The sequence below is a fragment of the Podarcis gaigeae genome (genome assembly GCF_964106915.1).
Source record: "Podarcis gaigeae genome assembly, chromosome: 13".
NCBI classification, from domain to species: Eukaryota; Metazoa; Chordata; class Lepidosauria; order Squamata; family Lacertidae; genus Podarcis; species Podarcis gaigeae.
Window position 1 is genome coordinate 8,762,731 of NC_139689.1, and position 23,703 is coordinate 8,786,433.

Below are 23,703 nucleotides of genomic sequence, written 5' to 3' on the forward strand. Positions count from 1 at the left end.
GGCAAGTGGTTAGCATGGCAAATTAAAAAGAGGAAGGAAAGGAGCACAATAAACAAAATAAAGGTGGGAGAGGAAGAGAAATCAGATCCTAAAGAAATTAGGGGAGAGTTTCTCAATTATTATAGAAGATTATATTCCAACAAAGAGAAAGTTAGTTTAAGGAGAATAGAGAGATTTCTGAAGGATAAAGGGGCGAAAAAAATCTCAGTGGAGGAAAGACAACAGCTGAATACCCCAATAGGAAGTGATGAAATAGAAGACGTAATTAAAGAGTTAAAGAGGGGAAAAGCCCCAGGTCCTGATGGATTCACCGCAGGTTATTACAAAGAGATGAAATCCATTTTGGTGGGACCTCTGAAAGAAACTATGGATAACATTTTAAGGAAAGGAGAATTCCCAGAGACCTGGAAAGAGGCATACATTACGTTTATCCCCAAGCAAGACGCAGATTTAACTCAGGTCAAAAATTATAGACCGATCTCACTGCTAAATGTAGATTATAAAATATTCGCGGGGATCCTTGCAAAAAGACTGAAGAGGCTACTATCAGAGACTATTCATAGGGATCAAGCGGGATTCCTGCCAGGACGGCAGATGAGAGACAATACAAGAAATATAATTAACATGCTAGAGTATTTATCTGTCAAGATTAACAAACAGGCCATAATGATGTTTGTCGATGCCGAGAAGGCATTCGATAATGTTATTTGGGACTTTATGTTGAAAAATTTAGAACATATAGAAGTGGGGGGGGGGGATTTCTTTAATGGAGTAAAAGCCATATATACAGATCAGAAAGCCAGGCTGATTATCAATAATATAGTGACAGAAGAAATAAAGATACGAAGAGGAACAAGACAGGGCTGCCCGCTCTCCCCGCTTCTGTTTATAATGACCTTAGAAGTACTACTAAACTCTATAAGGCAGAACCAAAAAATAAAAGGAGTGTTAGTTGGGCAGAATGCATATAAGATCAGAGCCTATGCGGATGATGTAGTTATAATGACAGAAGAACCAACAACTGCAACAGGAGAGATATTAAAGGAATTAGATCAGTTTGGAGAGGTAGCAGGGTTCAAATTAAATAAGAGTAAAACAAAAATAATAGGTAAAAATTTGGATCAGAAACTAACAGAAACAATTCAACAGCAAACGCAAATAGAAGTGGTTAAAAAAGTGAAATATCTTGGCATTTGGATAACACCTAGGAATATAGATCTGTTTAAGAATAACTATGAATCGACGTGGAGGGAAATAAGAAAAGATTTGGAAATTTGGGGAAGGTTGAAACTGTCGTTTTGGGGAAGGATTAACACAATTAAGATGAATGTGCTGCCGAGGTTGATTTTCTTATTTCAAACTATCCCTATAATTAAAGGAAGCCGAATCTTTAAAGAGTGGCAACGAGTGTTGTCGAGATACATATGGCAGGGAAAGAAACCTAGGATTCAGTTTAAACTATTAACAGACATAAAAGAAAGGGGGGCTTCGCCTTGCCGGATGTGAAATTATATTATGAGGCGGTTTGCCTATGTTGGGTCAAAGATTGGGTAAGGCTAGAGAACAGGGAATTATTAGACTTGGAGGGTTACGATAACAACTTCGGCTGGCACGCCTACTTATGGCGGGATAAATGGAAGATACACAAGGGATTTGGGAATCATATTTTCAGAGGACCTTTAGTTGAAATATGGGATAAATATAAAAATCTGTTGGAACCAAAAACCCCACATTGGCTTTCACCTCTAGAAGTCATGTGTGCGAGGACTATTAATATGAGAAGTAAATGGGCAACATATAACCAGTTAATAATTAAAGAAGATGGGAAATGGATTGTACGACCATACGACCAGGTTAAAGAATATGTCCATGACTGGTTACACCATCTCCAGGTGAACCAAATGTTCAGGAAGGATCTTAAAGAAAGAGGTTATGCAGAGAAGGAATCTAAGTTTCAGACGGAGATTATAAACAAAGAAGAAAAAATTGTTTCGAAAATGTATAGGATACTGTTGGATTGGAGTTTAGGGGATGAGGAGGTTAAGTGTGTAATGATTCGCTGGGCAAAGGATGTAGGACATAATATACTATTTGAAGATTGGGAAAAACTCTGGAAGGAAGGACTAAATTTCACGGCGTGTGTAACGGTTAAGGAAAACATAATGAAGATGTTTTACAGATGGTATTTAACACCTATGAAATTATCGAAAATGTATAAGGTGGATAACAAGTGCTGGAAATGTAGGGTTAGTGAGGGTTCCTTCTATCACATGTGGTGGGAGTGTGGAAAAGTTAAACAGTTCTGGGAAAAAATCTATATAGAACTGAAGAAGATTTTAAAATATACGTTTCCAAAGAAAGCAGAATTTTTCCTACTAGGTATATTGGGTTATGAGATAAGAAAAGAAGATCATAGATTAGTATATTATGCAGTTACAGCAGCAAGAGTAATGCTGGCCCAGATGTGGAAAAAGCAGGAGACACCAACGGTGGAGGAATGGAGATTTAAGCTGTTGGATTATATGGAATTGGACAGACTTACAGGCAAAGTAAGATACATAAGAGACCAAAAGTTCACTGAGGATTGGGGAAAATATGTAGATTACTTGGAACTTATTAGTCAAGGGAAAATAACGCTAAAGGGATTTAGAGACGCACTGTGAAAGATTGTGAGTTATTGTTTAAAGAGAATAGGAGACTAAATAATATGTAAGGTCAATATACACTAAGAAACGTATATAAAAAGGTACAATGACAATATATACTAAGAAATGTGTAATTTAAAGTGTTACTTCGAATGATTTTCGGGAAAGCTAAAGGAAGTTTTGAAAATGAAGATTAATAAATGTGACCAAAGTGAAAATTAAGTTTTTATATATTTCTCTTACTATTATCTCTTTCTTTATCTTTATTTGTCTGTGTAATACTTTTACTTTTGTATGTTTATATGTGTGTGTGTGTACATATTCTTTACTTCCATGAAATAAAAAAAATTAATGGGCAAGAAAGTCCAGAGGTAGGATTACTATCAATTATATGGTGAGGTGGAAGGTACACAGACTATGAAAGACTTGCTCACAAATTTATTGACAGCTGCACAAGTTATTATAGGTAGGAAGTGGAAGGGGCAAGGTGAATATAAAATGGAAGAATTGTACAAAGAGGTGTGGGGTATAGCTATTAATGATAAATTAACTTGTGCTATTAAGGTAAGATGGGGGATATGAAGGAGAAATGATTTTGAGGAGATATGGAAGGCGTTTGTAGAATTTGTACTATTAAAATGGAAAGGGGTCGAACCATCGCGAGAGGTCTTGAAATTTTGCGAGGTTGGATTGTTACAATGGTCTTGTGGGTGGGGTGCACATATTCATTCTTATTTATTTATTATTACTACTTTGTCAAAATCAAAATAAAATTATTAATTAAAAAAGCTACTAAAAGGAAAAGAAAGGAAGGCCTAACTGCCTTCCAAGTGGTCATCTGTTTCTTATGCACTGAAATAATATTTTATTGTTGATCTTTGTATTTATTTAGCAAAATCCTCTTTGAATTGTGCTTGAACTTCTTTTACAGTATATGTTTCCTTTCATCTTTCTTATGTGGAAAAGGCTTTCTTTTTCTGAAGGAAGCTTTCTTGCTGCATATAGCTTCCTTGACATTACTCATTAATGATACTTGACATTACTCATTAATGATACTTGAATCCTGCTGGCCCTGAACCGTGGTATGCAGTCCAATAAAACTGCATTAAAAATATATTGATACAAATCAAACCAATTATATATATATATATATAGAGAGAGAGAGAGAGAGTGTCACAGAATCATAAAGTTGGAAGGGACCCTGAGAACCATCTACTCAAACCCCTGAAATGAAGGAATATGCATCTGTCCCTTACAGGGATCATATCTGTAACCTTGGAGTTATCAGCACCATACTCTGAACAAGGTGATGTACATGGTTCTTCCTATCCACATGTTTACAACAACCTGATGAGGTAGGGTAGGCTGAGAGAGAGAAAGCAGCTAGCTCTAGGACATAGAACAGGGCTTTCTAAACTTTGTGCCATGACAGGTTAGTTATTTGGCTGCAGTGTGCAGGTGTGTCACCCAACACTCCCACCCACCCACCCTGGGCTAGAAAGGGGTTAGTTTAACCTCTGGTTTGCAAGTAAAATTGAATTATTATGTCAAAAAACGATGCATGTTTAAAAAGTGTGTCACCAATATGAAAAGTTTGGAAAGCTCTGATATAGAGTGAGCTTCATGACTGCATGGGGACTGGAACTCTAGTCTGAACCACAACCATAATGGATTGTATATATATATTATGGCTTTGCACAGCTTTCAACCCCATCAGCCTAAGAGCTCAGATATGGGGGCATCAGGTTGGTCCACCATGAATCAAAGTGGGGGACAAACCACACCCCATCCCAGCTGCACTCCTGAATAAATTTTGGGACATGACTAATGCTTAATTAAAATAAATTATTCACATTCCAGAGTGTGTGTTTTTCCCCAAAAACATTTTATTAAATCTGAGTAACTAGACACAGGTTACATAGGAAAAAAAGAAAAAGAAATTAGTTTTAAAAGAAAATGGGGAAAAATAAGCTGTCAAAATGGCAATAAAGAAATATAGGATACAGCTATGTGATGTACTAAGTCCATAATAAAAACATACCAAGAAGAAAATGATGTGGCATCTGTAATTATAAAAGGTTTCATGATCTATATCATCACAATTACAAATGTTTATTCCAAAAAAGAAGTTTAAAAGTAACCTTGAACTGGTCTAAAGCATTATCATCATCATCATCATCTTCATCATCATCATCATCATCACCATCACCATCATCATTATTTTATTTATACCCCACCCATCTTGCTGGGTTTCCCCAACTGCTCTGGACAGCTTACAGTGTATCTAAAATCATAATAAAAACATCAAGCATTAAAAACCTCCCGATACAGGGCCGCAATCAGATGTATTCTTAACTCCTTTACAGCTGAAGGGAGGCTGTCACACAGGGAACTCAGGTATAGCTGTGATATCTGAAACTCCTAAGCTATTGAATTTGTCTACTTACAGATCACACTATTTGAACAAAATACATTCTCAGAAAATTGTTTGTTAGGTGAGTGTTTCCCTAAGGAGCCAACAGTTTCCATTAATACCTATGACAACATTCTAATGTGTTCTTGACCTCAAAATGTTGACCCTCAAAGTGTGAAAACCCCAGGAAAACACTCTGAAGCCTTCCAAAAGGCATACATGGAAGGAAGGTCAGCTTGTTTGTTTACAATACTAAACACACATACAGCTGTTGGGATATCTGAGTCTGTGGTGCATATAACAAGGTTTGGGTACTAATTACACATGTTAGAATAAGAGATTTTTCATATAAAAGACATTTGGATAGTGGGACCTGTGTATAGAAAATATAAATAAACAAATGGCAAAAAAGTGATCTCAGGTACGTTTTCTACTGGAATATATACACACAGAGAGAGAATTTGGTCTTCAACTCTTAACTATCACATATTTAAAATTTACCAGAGTGAAGGGAAAAAAACCTGTTTAATTCTTTTTTCTTATAAGTTGCTCCCTGTTGTTCAGTTCTGGCCTCAGAATAATGATGTAGCATTTAGGGGCAAAGATGCAGCCCAATAAGCCAGCACTGGAGGCCAAGATGGAGAAGATCTCCACAGCCACCATGCCCTTTCCACTTGTGCTCAGGTAGGCTGGAAAAAAGGACAGCCAAACACTGCAAAAGAGCAACATGCTGAAGGTAATGAACTTGGCTTCATTAAAACTGTCAGGTAACTTGCGGGCTGCAAATGCGGCAACGAAGCTGGCAATGGCCAAGAGGCCCATATAACCCAAGACACAATAAAACATGGTGACGGACCCTTCATTACATTGCACAATGATTTCTTCTGTTGAAGAGTGAATGTCCAGATCAGGGAATGGGGGAGATGTCATCAACCACACAGTACAGATAGTTGATTGAATAAGAGAAGAGGGAAGCACAACTGAGTAGGCCAGTCTTTTCCCTACCCACTTCCTTATGCTGGACCCTGGCTTGGTGGCCATGAAAGCTACAACAACAGTGATAGTTTTGGCCAACACACAAGAAACGGCTACAGAGAAGATGATGCCAAACGTTGGTTGACGGAGGAGGCAGGAGACTGTGCTAGGTTCACCCAGAAATAACAAGGAAGAGAGGAAGCAGAGCAGGAGAGAGACAAGGAGAGAGTAGGTGAGGTCTCGGTTGTTGGCTTTGACTATGGGAGTGTCTCTGTACTTAATGAATATTCCTAGCACCAAAGCTGTGATGAGGAAGAAAGAAAGGGCAACGGATGTTAAACTGATCCCCAAAGGTTCTTCATAAGAAAGGAAGCTCATTATTTTCTCAATGCAGGCAGTTTTGTTCTTGTTAGGATACTGAGTTTTGGGGCATCTGAAACAGTCATTCATATCTGAAAAATAAACAACGTCAAATTTAAATGTTGATGGAACAGCACTTTGTCTGCTAGGTGACTGCTTCTCTGAAATCAAATTATACCTATTGATATGCATGTATTTTAGTGTTCCGATATAAATGCTTTGATCTCACTTATTCTAAAAGCTATTATAATTTTCAACAGTATTTTGCCTTCCATGTGTCACAGTGGTCATATATGAGTGTTTTAAACTCAGTGTATTTTTAGGCTTATTATAATCATTTGTGTGCTAAGTTTATAATATCTGTGTTGAAATCCTTCTAACTGCCTTTCTGTTTCACATACAAACATAAGTGCCTGCTACATCAGGACATTGACCGATCTTATTTAGATTCCCAATTTCACAGTGGCCAACCAGACACCTATGGGAAGCCTGATAGCAGGACCAGAGTGAAAGCGAAGTCTCCCCCAATGCCCACACTTTCAGCAACTGGTATTTTGAAGATTTCAGTCTCTGATGATGGAGGCAGAGCAAAGCCATCAGAGGTCATAGCCATTGATAGCCTTGTCCTCCATGACTTTGTCTTGTCCTCCTTTAAAGGATTTCAAGTGATTGTTTCCCACTGCATCTTGTAGGAATGAATTCCATGGTTAAATCACTAACTTCATGAAGCAGTTAATGTTCTTTAGCCTGTTCTGAATCATCCAGCACTCAATTTCCAAAGATGCCTCCGAGCTCTAGTGTTCTGTTTATCGTATTTTCCCATGCATTGAAGAATTTTAATCATTTTTATCATGTTGCTCCTTTCTTGCTTTTTGCTCTAAAATAACTCCCTGAAATGCTACCATCTAGCCTTGCCATTGTTCTTGTAGGAAGAAAAATATGAGCACTGCATGACTTACCATCCTGGTTTGAAATTTCCCCTTCTGAACAAGGAGCACAACCATAGCAGCAAAACTTTTCTCCTTCTTTTTTCTTCTTCTGATTGCCAGGGTGACAGTGGTCATTACACAGAGAAAGGGGAATCACCTATCCATAGCAGAAAAGCCGTTCAGAAGATCGGAAAAACTGATTGTTTATTTGACTTGTATTTATGAAATTCACTACTCAGCAAATAAAGGTTTAATATAAAAGAGCTGCATTATGCAGTTGTGTTAACTATGAATCACATTATTTGGGATTCCCTCCAAACCTATGACAAACTTTGCAATCATTTTGCAGCAAAATCCCCACATTTTGAAGTGTACCAAAATATTGTCAAACTTCCCCAACAAGGTGCAATGCTGGTCATCCCCAATCCAATATTCTATAGTTCACACCAAACCTGTGACAAAGTTTTGCATTAATGGAGAGGGGTGACCAGTAGGGCACTAAGTTTGTCAGGTCAGCCATACAGTTTGAGGGCTTTCCGAAATGTTTTGCTTGTTCTGCAAAATGCTGGAAAACAATTGATAAACAGCTCACCAGGACTTCATTTTAACCCTGCCTGGAGATGCAATGGATTGAACCTGGGAACTTTTGCATGCATTATGTGTTCTATTACTGAGTTATTGTCTCCATATATTATAAAAAAGAGGTTACCAAATGGGCGCCTATGTAGTAATTTCATTTATATATGCCAAGGCTTTGCTTTATATATATATGGAAGATATAGTTATACAAAAATGTAATGTTTTTTCCCCTGTTGTCAATTTTTAATGTGCTAGGCAGCCACATTATTCCTTGGCCATATGAGATAGAAACAACAGTTTTAAACAAAATGGAATTTCCAACACCTAAAGAACACGTCATAAGACCAGTGAGGACGAGAAGGATTCCTAGAATGCAGACCTGATTAAAACCTCTGTGCCACACAAGCATATCTTCATGAATGATGAATGCTTCTCCTTCAAGAGCATCAGGATCAACTTGTCCAACTTTCACTTGAAGGAAGGACTTGTTTGGGAATGTGATCATGTTCGTGATGTCAAATCCACCTCTCAGTTCCCTTTTTTCATTAAAAGACATTGTTTCACCTGCTGAGTTGTTGAATGAAATGCCTTGCAGGAAATGGTGCAGCTGATTCAAACAGAAAAAGGGAAAAGGAGGAATATATATATCTAGAATGAAGGCCAAATATCAACAATGGGCTATATTCATATAGCAGATGGAAAAGTTATAACAAAGCAATAGAAGGCTAAAATTCTGTACATACTAAATATACAGGAAATAATCACAATCTCAAAATATTATCACGTGATGTCTTGCCTCAGAGAAATTCATTCACTTAAATAATATTTTGTTTGCAGCATGTTACCTGCCAGGGCTGCAGATCTTGAAGTTCAAACCTTTTGCCTCCCACCATTGCTCTTTGCTTTGATCTGTATGAATAAATAGCTTGCAACGCATGAGTGACAACATAGACAGCATTGTGGATACTATAGCTGTGGCCAGTCATGTCCATTTCAAACACATGCCCAGGAAGACACTCTAACTTCTCCTCCCCTGTACATGTTTCAATATCTTGCATGAGCAGATCTGGAAATGGACAGTCAAATGCTTGCTCCCAGAAGTCCTTGAGAAAACCATCACCTGAATTCCAGTAAGGTTTTATGATCTGAAGAAATTCATTAAACTTGAGAAGCTTTTTGGAGTGTATGGTGAAGGAAATGGCACCTTCAAAGAGCTCAAGATCCCAAGACTTTTGAAAACTCAATAATATGAAATCAATCTGTGTTGTCATGATCCACACCTTTCTAAATGATGCACTTTCCTTATTTTCAGGATCTCGTAGATACATAACGGATCTCAGCCAGCTCAATGTCAGAGAATCTCCATAGACGATGAATGCATTGGCTTTATCATTTGTGACACCCACGTAATACTTATCAAGCATATCAAAAATTTCACCCACCATATCAAAACGAGCTATTTTTTCCATTCTTTGTGTGAAGGCTGAACAGATCCCATGCTGGTAAAGCATGGGCTCCAGGGCCTGCAGGAAGTTTTCTCCTCCATCATCATCTGTAACAAAGAGTCCAACCCATATCCATCCAAAATGCTGGAGCAAGCTGATAATCGCCATATACTGATGAGCTTCATTGGGCACCATGCGGTAAAGGTAAAGGAAGTTATCTATATCACTCTCCTCTTGGGGGAATGAGCCATATGCAAGCTAACAAGAAAAGAACAGACATTATCAGTATTATACAGAACCTCTCTAGCCCTGCAAATGACCAATATTGCAAAATAAATTAAAAGGGTAAAGGTAAAGGTACCCCTGCCCATACGGGCCAGTCGTGTCCGACTCTAGGGTTGTGCGCCCATCTCACTTAAGAGGCCGGGGGCCAGCGCTGTCCGAAGACACTTCCGGGTCACGTGGCCAGCGTGACAAGCTGCATCTGGCGAGCCAGCGCAGCACACGGAAACACCGTTTACCTTCCCGCTAGTAAGCGGTCCCTATTTATCTACTTGCACCCGGGGGTGCTTTCGAACTGCTAGGTTGGCAGGCGCTGGGACTGAACGACTGGAGCGCACCCCACCACGGGGATTCAAACCGCCGACCATGCGATTGGCAAGTCCTAGGCGCTGAGGTTTTACCCACAGCGCCACCCGTGTCCCTACAAAATAAATTAGGGCCCTTTAATCAGTTACCCAGGTCCTCCAAGGAGGCAGAGCCTACGGTCAGCTTTGTAAGTCTTTAGGTCAACCTGGCTCCTTGCTAAGACCTTGCAAAGACCTGGCTCCTTGCAAAGACAAATTTTCTTGCAGTTGTTGTGTAGATCAGGTTGGTGGAATTGGAAGTGTCCAAGGTGCTACCTGTTGCCTGTTTGCCTCAGACCTTCACTGGTGTAGCAATCTCTACTGGTCAGGAGTAATCTACATTTTTGACAGACATTCCAGCTTGTAATGCTTCAGCATCAGTCATATTCACCGTCTGAATCTCAAAATCACTTTCAGAATGATAAGAGAAATGAGTGATTTGTGGAACAAAAATTTATGACCCTACTCATAAAACCTAAGAACTAATCAGAACCTGGACACAGGTGGCGCTGTGATCTAAACCACAGAGCCTAGGGTTTGCCCATCAGGAGGTTGGTAGTTTGAATCCCCGCAACAGGCTGAGCTCCTGTTGTTCGGTCCCAGCTTCTGCCCACCTAGCAGTTTGAAAGCACGTCAAACTGCAAGTAGATAAATAGGTACCACTCCAGTGGGAAGGTAAACGGTGTTTCCTTGCACTTCTCTGGTTCACCAGAAGTGGCAAAGTCATGCTGGCCACATGACCCGAAAGCTGTCTGCAGACAAACGCTGGCTCCCATGGCCTATAGAGTGAGATGCGTGTTGAACCCCAGAGACGTCTGCAACTGGACCTAACAGTCAGGGGTACCTTTACCTTTTACTCATAAAACCTACCTGTGGAATCTTGTAGAGGCTTAAGGTATCAGCCGTATGGAAGGAGGTATCAGAGCTAAGACCTCCGATTATGGCAATGAGGTTTTTCTGCGAGTCACATTTATAGTTGGGAGCAAATCTATGCATTTTAAAGAGCAGGTCCATGGTGTTACGATAGGTCAGCCTTGCATCATAATAGCTGTCATAGATGTGGAACCCCAGTGTGATATTGGGCAAGATGTTGGGATTCTCATTTATCACTTTTACAGCAAATGCCAAGGCCAGGATGTGCTGGTAGAATTTTGTTATCATGCTGCAAATGAGGTTAGTTTCAAATTTCAGAGGATAATTCTACAATGCAGCAAGTATACAAAACAAATTGCCATTTCTGTCTCAAACTTATACATATTGAGTGATAACCTTATTATTTATGGTGATTCTAAAATAATAAATATCAAACTCTTCAGCCCAAATAAAATGTATTACTCATCATGCCATTTATATATTTCTTTTACCACCTATTAGCTCTTGTTTGGTTTTTAATATCCACCTCCCCCCCCCAAAAAAAAAAAATTACTGCAACAACATCCAACTCTTTCTCTTTGTACTCAAAATGGACATGAAGCTGATTATTCTATGTATCTAGACCAGGAAAGCAACAATACTTCATTGAATTAGTTACAGTTACTACCATCCTTACACAAGACAATTTCTGGTATTCATTTATAGGATTGCACTATGCATTTGCTTTAAAAATAATTATCAGTTTAATAAACAAGTTAAAATAAGACAAGTTAATGATTACTTTAAAAGCGACATTGTTTTTAAAAAGAACTAATCAGAACCAACCTAGCACAGTTCTACTCAAATGCAAGTGCAAATGAGTTCAATGGGGATAACTTCCAAGTATTTTTGTATAAGATTGCAGACTTACCGTATTTTTCGCTCCATAGGGTGCACCGGACCATAGGGTGCACCTAGGGTTTTTTTTTGGGGGGGGAATAAAAAAAATCCCCCCCAGCCCCAATGAGCAAAGAAGCCAAGACAGATCCATCCCGCTGGCTGTCTTGTCTTCCTCTTTAGCCACGCACAACCTTTCCAGCCGGGAGAGTCTGCGCGCAGCTTTGGCAGAGGCCAAGACAGTGAACGGGATAGATCCCACTCGCTGTCTTGGCTTCGTTTTTAGCCACGGGGCTGGGACAGGGGAAGCCCAAGCTTCCCCCGACCCCAGCCCCCAGAACGGGTCTGGGAGCGGTGACGAGGTTGCGCGCAACCTCGCCTTCGCTTCCAGAGCTTGCTGTTATCCGCTCCCTGGGCTTCGGGCTGCAGGCTGCTATCCGCAAGCCTTCGGAGCCCGGTGGGAACTCCCGCCGGGCTCCGAAGGCTTGCGGATAGCTTCCTGAAGCCTGGAGAGTGAGAGGGGTCGGTGCGCACCCACCCCCTCGCTCTCCAGGCATCAGCGAAAGCCTGCATTCGCTCCATAGGACGCACACACATTTCCCCTTCATTTTTGGAGGGGAAAAAGAAGTGCGTCCTATAAAGCGAAAAATACGGTAGTTTAGGTGCAATCATTCCCTTCTAATATACCAGAAGTCACCTCTTCTATGTAAGACAGGTATAGAAAAATAGGGTGAAATGTTTTTTCTTCATCACAGTTTTAAGGTTCTTTCCATCACCACTATCAAATATAATCAATTCTAAATTTCACAGAAGAATAAACTAACTCCTTTACTTCACTTCTCTATCACTATACCATGGTAAGTAATGCATACAGAGCGTATTGATCTTTATTTCACTAATTTAAAGACTGTGTTCTTAAGCCACAAAATCTTGACAGGGTTCAATCATTTTTGAAGCTTGCATTTGGAGTTCAAGGAATTGGAAAGACAAAAGTTTTGGAATACAAATTCATGTTATTGAATTATTTTAATTTTTAAAAAAGGAATGTTGCATATTAGAATGAAGGAAACATCCATATTAGTGCATGTAAATAACTGCAAGTAGCACTCTCTAAGAGCATTTTTTGATGATTTATTATTTATAGTTCATGCTAACTACGGCAAAGTTCATACCTTTTTTTTAATCACCTAAGGCTTGGGAAAGGAATTAATCTCCTGTCAACTTGCTGTTGCTACAATCAGTTTAACAGACTCCCAACACACACAACATTTTGTTAAAATTTGTAGATTTCTCTATTTCACTTATCAGCCAGTGCCAGGTGTCACTTCATAGATGAATGAAATATATTGAAACATGTTTATATCTCACAAAGCAATTCGCAAAACAATGATGTCAATATCTCACAAAAGAGACTCAAACAGTGTCTGATTCATGGCATTTGTTCTAGGAAGATTAGACACTTTCAGATTAGGTGCCCCAAGAACATGCACAGCAGTAACCCTTCCATCCCCCTCTTGCTGGTCCTTGTTGGTGGAATTAAAACAAGGCATACAAAGTCTCCCTCCCTTTCTCCACACTGCTTTTCAAAATAGAAAGTATTATTATCACAGAGAGCAAAGCAATTATTTATTGCCAGTCATTTTAGGAAAATACAAAATATTTTTTTAAACAACAACAACACTGGAAGGATTAATCCCAAAAATGAAAGAGGAGGGAGAGTCTCTTACTGTGGATTATTATCAAACAGATTCTGTGAAGGATTTTCAATGAAGCATTCTTCAATGATGGAATAATAGAACTGAGAGGCAATCCCACCAATGATGAGGCTACCTGACTGGTACCATTCATGTGGAACAGGAAATGTATCAGTCTCAGGGCACCTCATAGCTGCTTTGCACACAACAGGAGGCAGCAGAAAAAGCAAAGTGAATGACCACAGCATCCTTGTAGGCAAGCTGCTCTGCAATCGTGGATGCTCTTTGCCTATCAGTCCCTGCAGAATGACTTAAGCAAACTAGATGGCATGATACCTGGCTCTGTCAATAGAGCACAACAAAAGAGATTGGCACACCTTATTTAAAAATCAAAGCAGTATAAACACATGCTTTGTTTGCTAGGTGAGATTTACAATAATATGATGAAAATACAAAATGGGAGAAAGAAAATAGGGAGCCATGGCTACCTCTAGATACTATCCCTATCTCCTCATGATACAGAGATTCATCATTTTAATCCCTTTCATGGCTGTTTATTGACAGTTTTCTTATGCCTCTGGTGTTCTGACCAGGTGGAAAAATTATAGTGATTTGGATAATTGTATGGTGACATTTGAACAGTTTTAGTTCAAATGAGGGTTGGTGTTTTTTTTTTCTTTTATTGCATCATGTTGAGTTCTGTGTTTATTCTAAAATCTGCCTACAATGCCTATGCACTGCCTCTGCCCTTTTGTGGCACAAAAAGTGGCAATTAGCTTGAAGTGTTCCATGGTATGTGAAAACATCAGTAGGAAAGTCAAAGTGAGTCTATTTTGTATTGTGACTCAAAGCAGCAAATCTTGAAAGAAAGGTGAATTCCAACTCCAGTTTTGCCACATGACTTGGCAGCTCTTATTTCTCTACGTGATAAATTTGTGGCAAAATCCAGATGTGCCATCAAGATGAGGGAAAGTATACTATTGTGACAATAACCATGAAATAAAGAGGTGTGACACAAGTGAATCGTGTTTATTTAAATGGTACTACGTAATTCTCTTCAGTGTGATTTTGCTCAAACTCAGCTGTTAACAATTCTGGCAAAGCACACACTGCCATCTAGAAGGGGTTGGATTTAACTTCACCTACTTCCATCAGACCCACACCAAAAGGGAGAGGGAGGCCTTCTTGACCCACACCTTCTTGGGGTCCCACAGCTCTAAGAAAGTGCTACATGGTAGTTCCAAAGGTGATCTGTACTCAACGTATAGGCCCCAGAACCAAGAAGAAAATAATTGGGTCTCACATTTCTCTGCATCTGTAATTCCAAAAGGTTTCATGATCTATATCAACCCAATTACAAATGTTTATTCCAAAAAAGAAGTTTAAAAGTAACCTTGAACTGGTCTAAAGGCTTATCACCACCACCACCATTATTTTATTTATACCCCACCCATCTTGCTGGGTTTCCCCAACTGCTCTGGACAGCTTACAGTGTATCTAAAATCATAATAAAAACATCAAGCATTAAAAACCTCCCGATACAGGGCCGCAATCAGATGTATTCTTAACTCCTTTACAGCTGAAGGGAGGCTGTTACACAGGGAATTCAGGTATAGCTGTGATATCTGACACTCTTAAGCTTTTGTATTTGTCTACTTACAGATCACACTATTTGAACAAAATACATTCTGAGTGTTTCCCTAAGGAGCCAACAGTTTCCATTAATACCTATGAGAACATTCTAATGTGTTCTTGACCTCAAAATGTTGACCCTCAAAGTGTGAAAACCCCATGAAAACACTCTGAAGCCTTCCAAAAGGCATACATGGAAGGAAAGTCAGCTTGTTTCTTTACAGTACTAAACACACGCCCATCCTTTCAGATATCTGAGCGTGTGGTGCATATAACAAGGTCTGGGTACTAATTACGCATATTAGAATAAGAGATTTTTCATATAAAGTCTTATGGATAGTGGGACCTGTGTACAGAAAATATAAATAAACAAATGGCAAAAAAGTGATCTCAAGTACATTTGCTACTGGAATATATATATATATATATAGAGAGAGAGAGAGAGAGAGAGAGAGAAAGAATTTGGTCTTCAACTCTTAACTATCACATATTTAAAATTTACCAGAGAGAAGGGAGAAAAACCTGTTTAATTCTTTTTTCTTATAAGTTGCTCCCTGTTGTTCAGTTCTGGCCTCAGAACAATGATGTAGCATTTAGGGGCAAAGATGCAGCCCAATAACCCAGCACTGGAGGCCAAGATGGAGAAGATCTCCACAGCCACCATGTATTTTCCATTTGTGGTCAGGTAGGCTGGAAAAAAAGACAGCCAAACACTGAAAAAAAGCAACATGCTGAAGGTAATGAACTTGGCTTCATTAAAACTGTCAGGTAACTTATGGGCTGCAAATGCAGCAACGAAGCTGGCAATGGCCAAGAGGCCCATGTAGCCCAGGACACAGTAGAACATGGTGACTGAGCCTTCATTACATTGCACAATGATTTCTTCTGTTAAAGAGAGCATGTCGAGATCAGGGAATGGGGGAGTTGTCATCAACCACACAGCACAAATTGTTGCTTGAATAAGAGAACAGGAAAAGACAATGGAATTTGTCATTTTTTTCCTTATCCACTTCCTCATGCTGGACCCTGGCTTGGTGGCCATGAAAGCTAGAACTACAGTGATAGTTTTGGCCAACACACAAGAAACGGCTACAGAGAAGATGATGCCAAACGTTGGTTGACGGAGGAGGCAGGAAACTGTGCTAGGTTCACCCAGAAATAACAAGGAAGAGAGGAAGCAGAGCAGGAGAGAGACAAGGAGAGAGTAGGTGAGGTCCCAGTTGTTGGCTTTGACTATGGGAGTGTCTCTGTACTTGATGAATATTCCTAGCACCAAAGCTGTGATAAGGAAGAAAGAAAGGGCAACCGATGCTAAACTAATCCCTAAAGGTTCTTCATAAGAAAGGAAGGTTATCATTTTCTCAATGCAGGCAGTTTTGTTCTTGTCAGGATATTGGGTTTTGGGGCATCTGAAACAGTCATTCATATCTGAAAAATAAACAAGGTCAAATTTCAATACTGATTGAACAATTTTTTGTCTTCTTCACTGATGTGAAATTAGACTTTTTCTGAATGCTATTATACTGATTCACTTCCTACTTTTCAAGTCTATTTCGCCTTCCATATTACTTCTTTGCTGACATGAAATTCAACTTATTGGTTCCGTGTGTTTTAGTGTTCATATATGAGTGTTTTAAACTCAGTGTATTTTTAGGCTTATTAAAATCATTTGTGTGCTAAGTTGATGATATCTGTGTTGAAATCCTTCTAAATGCATATCTTTTTCACATAAGAACGTAAGCTCCTGCTACGTCAGGCCAATGACCCATTTCATCTAGCTTCCTGATATCACATTGGCCATCCAGATACCTATGAGAAGCCTGAAAGCAGGACCTGAGTGAAACAGAAGTCTCCCCCGACCTCCAAAGTTGCCAGCAATTCGTATTTGGAAAGATTTAGCCTCCAGTAATGGAGGCCCAGCAAATTCATTTGAGGTCATAGCCACTGAAAGCCTTATCCTCTAGATGTTTCTCTAATCCTCCTTTAAAGCCTTCAAAATTTGTACCCACCACTGCCTCTTGAGGTAACAAATTCCATAGCTTAATCATGTACCTCATGAATAAGTTAGTTTTCTTTTGATTGTTCTGAATCATCACTCAATTTCCTCATATGCCTCAAATTGTAATGTTATATTTATTCTATTTTTCCATGCATTGAACAATTTTATCCATTTTTTATCATGTTGCTCCTTACTCATTTTTGCACTAAAATAAACTCCTCAAATGCTATTGTCTAGCCTTGCCATTGTCCTTCTAGGATGAAAAATATGAGTGCTGCATTAACATCCTGGTTTGAAATTTCTTCTTCTGAACATGAAACACAACCATAGCAACAAAATTTACTTATTATTATTATTACAAACACATGAATACATCCAATATACATAGATAAAACACAAAAGAAAAAAAATAGAAAGAAATAGAAAGAAATAGAAAATTAAATAAAAAACTTCAAAAAACAAGTACAGTGGTACCTCAGATTACAAATTTGATTTGTTCCGGAGATCCATTCTTAACCTGAAAACGGTCTTAACCTGAGGCACACTTTCGCTAATGGGGCCTCCTGCTGCTGCCGCACTGCCGGTGTGCGTTTTCCATTCTCAACCTGGGGCAAAGTTTGCAACCCAGAGCAACTACTTCCGGTTTAGCAGAGTTTGTAACCCAAAGCATTTGTAACCTGAGGTACTACTGTGTTTTCACATCAACTTCTACATAGGGAGTTCAATCCTTCTTTAAACAGCTTTGGCTTGGCTCCTTAATTCGTATCATGACTTCCCCCTATCCATAAATGTACTTAGTAAATCTGTTTTTTCCAGATACCTGTATTCAGATGGTAAATCTTGGAGAGACAGTCTAATTGCCAGTGGGATTTACTCTACACTAAACCAAGTGATGTTCTGGAAGCCTTCCTTTTCCATGTAATTTATAAAGACAGCCCATTCTCTCCTTGTTCTTTCTTAGGTCCGTTAATTTGGCAAGTTCTAAATATCCACTTAATTTTAGCTAGAGATTCTTTTTTCTTTTTAAACTGAGCACGAAGTCTGTTCAGTTAGAGATTCTATTCACTTAATTTTAAGAGCTTTCTTCTTTTGTTGGGATTGTATCACATTTCCAATGTTTCACTATCACGATCCTTGTGGCCGTGATTGCGTATAGAAAGACTCTTCACTTTTTCTTTGGGATGTCCTTTGTGCAAATTCCTAATAAAAATAATTCTGTTTTTTTTTAAACTATGGATGTGTAATCATTTTTTTAATTTCTTCATAAGTCATGTCCCATAATTTTTTTAATTTTGGGACACGACCACCACATGTGGAAAAGACTCCCCTCTTTTCCAGCATTTGTTACTACCGTAATCTTCTAATTCATTTTAGCCAATTGTGCTGGAGTCATATACCACCGGTAATAATAATAATAATTTAATAATTTATTATTTATACCCCGCCCATCTGGCTGAGTTTCCCCAGCCACTCTGGGCGGCTCCCAATCAGTATTAAAACAATACAGCATTACATATTAAAAACTTCCCTGAACAGGGCTGCCTTAAGATGTCTTCTGAACGTCAGGTAATTCTTTATCTCTTTGACATCTGATGGGAAGGCGTTCCACAGGGCGGGCGCCACTACCGAGAAGGCCCTCTGTCTGGTTCCCTGTAGCCTCACTTCTCGCAATGAGGGAACCGCCAGAAGGCCCTCGGCGCTGGATCTCAGTGTCCGGGCTGAACGATGGGGGAGGAGACGCTCCTTCAGGTATACAGGACCGAGGCCGTTTAGGGCTTTAAAGGTCAGCACCAACACTTTGAATCGTGCTCGGAAACGTACTGGGAGCCAATGCAGATCTCTCAGAACCGGTGTTATGTGGTCCCGGCGGCCACTCCCAGTCACCAGTCTAGCTGCCGCATTCTGGATTAATTGCAGTTTCCGGGTCACCTTCAAAGGTAGCCCCACGTAGAGCGCATTGCAGTAGTCCAAGCGTGAGATAACTAGAGCATGCACCACTCTGGCGAGACAGTCCGCGGGGAGGTAGGGTCTTAGCCTGCGTACCAGGTGGAGCTGGTAGACAGCTGCCCTGGACACAGAGTTAATCTGTGCCTCCATGGACAGCTGTGAGTCCAAAATGACTCCCAGGCTGCGCACCTGGTCCTTCAGGGGCACAGTTACCCCATTCAGGACCAGGGAATCCTCCACACCTGCCTGCCTCCTGTCCCCCCAAAACAGTACTTCTGTCTTGTCAGGATTCAACCTCAATCTGTTAGCCGCCATCCAACCTCCAACCGCCTCCAGGCACTCACACAGGACCTTCACCGCCTTCACTGGTTCTGATTTAAAGGAGAGGTAGAGCTGGGTGTCATCTGCATACTGATGAACACCCAGTCCAAACCCCCTGATGATCTCTCCCAGCGGCTTCATATAGATATTAAAAAGCATGGGGGAGAGGACAGAACCCTGAGGCACCCCACAAGTGAGAGCCCAGGGGTCTGAACACTCACCCTCCACCACCACCTTCTGGACACGGCCCAGGAGGAAGGAGCGGAACCACTGTATAACAGTGCCCCCAGCTCCCAACCCCTCTAGACGGTCCAGAAGGATGTTATGGTCGATGGTGTCAAAGGCCGCTGAGAGATCCAGCAGAACTAGGAAACAGCTCTCACCTTTGTTCCTAGCCCGCCGGAGATCATCAACCAGCGCGACCAAGGCAGTTTCAGTCCCATGGTGAGGCCTGAATCCCGATTGGAAGGGATCCAAATGGTCCGTTTCCTCCAGGCGTGCTTGGAGTTGTTTAGCAACCACCCGCTCAATCACCTTGCCCAAGAATGGCAGATTTGAGACTGGGCGATAGTTGGCCAAATTGGCCGGGTCTAAAGATGTTTTTTTAAGAAGCGGTTTAATGACCGCCTCTTTCAGCGGGTCTGGGAAGGCTCCCTCACAGAGGGAAGCATTCACAACCCCGCAGAGCCCATCGCCCAGCCCTTCCCGGCTCGCTTTTATCAGCCAGGATGGGCAAGGATCAAGGAGACAGGTGGTCGGTTTCACTCGTCCAAGCAGCCTGTCCACATCCTCGGAGGTAACAGATTGGAATTGATCCCATGTAACAGGACCAGACAGAACTCTAGCACTCTCCCGCCCTGGCCCTGCTCCCACGGTGGAGTCTACCTCCTTCTGAATCTGAGCGATTTTATCTGCAAAAAACTTTGCAAAAGCATTGCAGGAGATCTTGGGGTCCCTACCAGGCCCCGGTGGTACAGGTGGTTCTGATAGATTGCGAACCACCTGAAAAAGTCTCCTGCTGCTGTTTTCTGCAGATGCAATGGAGGCGGTGAAGAAGGCCCTCTTCGCCGTCGCCATTGCCACTTGGTAGGCTCGACGTTGAGCTCTAACCCGTGTCCGGTCTGATTCAGAATGAGTTTTCCGCCACCGGCGCTCTAGCCGTCTCAACGATTGTTTCATCACCCTCAGCTCCGGGGAAAACCACGGGGCTGTCCGGGCTCCATGCAATCGGAGAGGGCGCTTCAGAGCCAGACAGTCAATAGCCCTGGTTAACTCCGCATTCCAGTGGGCCACCAGGGAATCAGCTGAAAGGCCATCAACTTGGGATAAAGCATCCCCTACCACTCTCTGGAAGCCAATTGGATCCATTAAGTGGCGGGGGCGGACCATCCGAATCGGTCCCACCTCCCTGCGGAGGGGAAGGGTTGCGGAGAAGTCCAGTTGCACCAGGAAGTGATCTGACCATGGCACTTCTTTTGTTTCGCTTTTAGTTAATGTCAGATCACCAGCATCCGTAGAGGTAAACACCAAGTCTAAGGCATGTCCACGGCTATGAGTCGGGCCAAACTTATTCAGGAACAGCCCCATGGAGGCCATGCTTTCCACGAAGTCCCGAGCGGCCCCTTGTAAGGTTGTGTCGGCATGGATGTTAAAATCCCCCAGGACAACCAAGCTAGGTGTCTCCAGGAGCATATCCGCCACGACCTGAAGCAGCTCGGGCAGGGAATCCTTGGTGCAGCGGGGAGGTCGGTACACCAAAAGGAATCCTGTACTGCCCCTATTGCCCAACTTCCAGAACATGCACTCAGAAAACTGGGTCTTCCCAATAGGACGCCTGGTGCAGACTAATGACTTCCTAAAAATCACTGCAACCCCCCCTCCCCGCCCACATGACCTGGGTTGCTGTGCGTAAGAGAAACCTGGTGGGCAAGCAGCAGCAAGGACAGGCCCATCTGCTTCATCCAACCAGGTCTCTGTTACACATGCCAGATCAAATCCTCCATCCATGATCAAGTCATGGATGGCAGTGGTCTTATGAATCATTGACCTGGCATTGCACAGCAACACTTTCAGGTCAATTTTAAGGTCATTTTAAGGAAATTTTCTTTAATTGTGTAACAGGCGCTGCATGACATCATCCTGGTTTGAAATTTCTCCTTCTGAACATGGAGCACAGCCATAGCAACCCAACTTTTCCCCTTCTTTCTTTTTCTTTTGATTCCCACGGTGGCAGTGGTCATTAGAGAGAGAAAGGGGAAATCACTTATCCATAGCAGAAAAGTCTTTTAGGAGATCAGAGAAACTGATTGTTTATTTAACTTCTATTAATGAAGTTCACCACTCAGCAAAAAAAGGTTCAATATAAAAGAGCTGCACTATGAATCCCATTATTTGGGATCCCCTCCAAACCTACTAACAAGCTTTGCAATCATTTTGCAGCAAAAACCCCCACATTCCGAGGTGGCCCAAAATAGTGTCTGACTTCCCCAACCTGTTGCTATACTGGTCACCCCAAATCCAATATTGTCCAATTCACTCCAAACCTGTGCCAAAGTTTTGCATTTTTGGAATGAGGTGACTGGTAGGGCCCCGAGTTTGGTAGGTCAGCCACACAATTTGAGGGCTCACAAAAATGCAGTTTGTTCTACAAAATGCTGCAAAATAATTGAAAAATGTTTCAGCAGGAATTCCATTAGCCCGGCCTGGAAGTACAAGGAATTGCCGTGGGATCTTTTGCAAGCAATATGTGTTCTATTACTGAGTTATTGTCTCCATGCAATAAGAAAAGAGGTTACCGAATGGGCACCTATGTAGTAATTTCATTGATATACCCCAAAGCTTTGCTTTATATATATATGGAAGGTATAGTAAGTATAAATCAAAAATTTACTTCTGCAAAAATGTAGGCTACCCCCTCTCTCTTTTGTCATTTCAAGCCAGCATCAATTTTGAATGTGCTAGGCAGCCACATTTTTCCTAGGCCGTATCAAATAGAAACAACAGTTTTAAATAAAATGGAATTTTCTGACACCCAAAGAAAATGTCATAAGAATAGTGAGGAACATAAGGATTTCTAAGATTCAGACCTGATTAAAACCTCTGTGCCATACAATCATATCTTCATGAAAAATGAATGCTTCTCCTTCAAGAGTGTCAGGATCAACTCGTCCAACTTTCATTTGAAGGAAGGACTTGTTTGGGAATGTGATCATGTTTGTGATGTCAAATCCACCTCTCATTTCCCTTTTATCATTAAAGGACATTGTTTCTCCTGCTGAGTTGTTAAATAAAGTGTCTTGCAGAAAATAGTGCAGCTGATTTAAACAGAAAAAGGGAACAGAAGGAACATATATAAAATGCAGACCAAGACTAAACAATGAGCTATTTTCATATAGCTGATAAAAGTTATGACACAGCACTAGATGGCTAAAATTCTGTACATGCTCAATATACAGGAAAGGGGGCACTAACAAATTCTTATTATTAGAAGTCTTCTAATAATATTAGAATAATATTCTTATTATTAGAAGTCTTCTAATAATGGTCACTGCAAAACTTCATTTTTCAAACAATTCGATTAATGTTGTGCAATATGTGACACTATAAAAAATGAAACATATTTAATACAAAATAATAAATAAAATAGTACAAAGAGAAAGAAGGAGTAAAGGAGAGCAAGAAAAAAAAGAAAGAGAAAGAGAAAGAAAACTTAATATCTATATTGCTTCCATAACCTTTCTATCTTGATCATCGATTGACATACAAAGAAAGGAGTCTCACCGGCTCTCATCTAATACCCCCCCCCTTTCTCAGCCTCCCATCCTGAGAAAGACCACTCTGGCAAATAATACACAATAGATTTGTGGCGGAAGGCAGATGTGTAATAAAGAAGGGGGAAATTATACTGTTGAAACAATAACCATGAAAGAAAGAGGTGTGACACAAGTGAAGTCAGGGTGAATCACAGGGCTGTGTTTATTTAAATTGTGCAAATTATCTTCACTGTGGTTAGATGTTAACCACATATGTAAGTTGCACACTGCCACCTAGAAGGGGTTGGATTTAATGCCAGCTATTTCCATCAACCCTACGTCTAAGGGGGGAGGCCTTGTTGACTAGGGTTGCCATATTCCCCAAAGTGAAAAGTGGAAAAGTTGTTGAACTTCTTTTTGTCATGCATCTGGGTTCAACAAACTGCATTTCAATCATATTGCTACATAGAGTTGGAAGGAACCCTGAGGATCATCTAGTCCAAGCCATGCAATGTAGGCCTGCGCAGCTGTCCCTTACTGGGATCAAACCTGCAACCTTGACATTATCAGTGCCACGCTGTAACCAACTGAGCTATCTGGCTACCTTATCCTCAATGGAAGTCACAGTGATGCACAT

At 40.8% G+C, this 23,703-nt stretch overlaps 1 protein-coding gene and 1 gene segment (V, D, J or C); one reads left to right on the forward strand and one right to left on the reverse strand.

Annotated features, from left to right (window-relative positions):
• Positions 1-23,703, reverse strand: part of LOC310828875 (Ig mu chain C region secreted form-like) — a 1,309,992-nt gene that overhangs the window by 359,261 nt on the left and 927,028 nt on the right.
• LOC310830888 (uncharacterized protein) overlaps positions 1-23,703 on the forward strand; it is a gene marked incomplete at its 3' end in the record, with an annotated part of 297,349 nt that overhangs the window by 54,158 nt on the left and 219,488 nt on the right. The window lies entirely within an intron of this gene.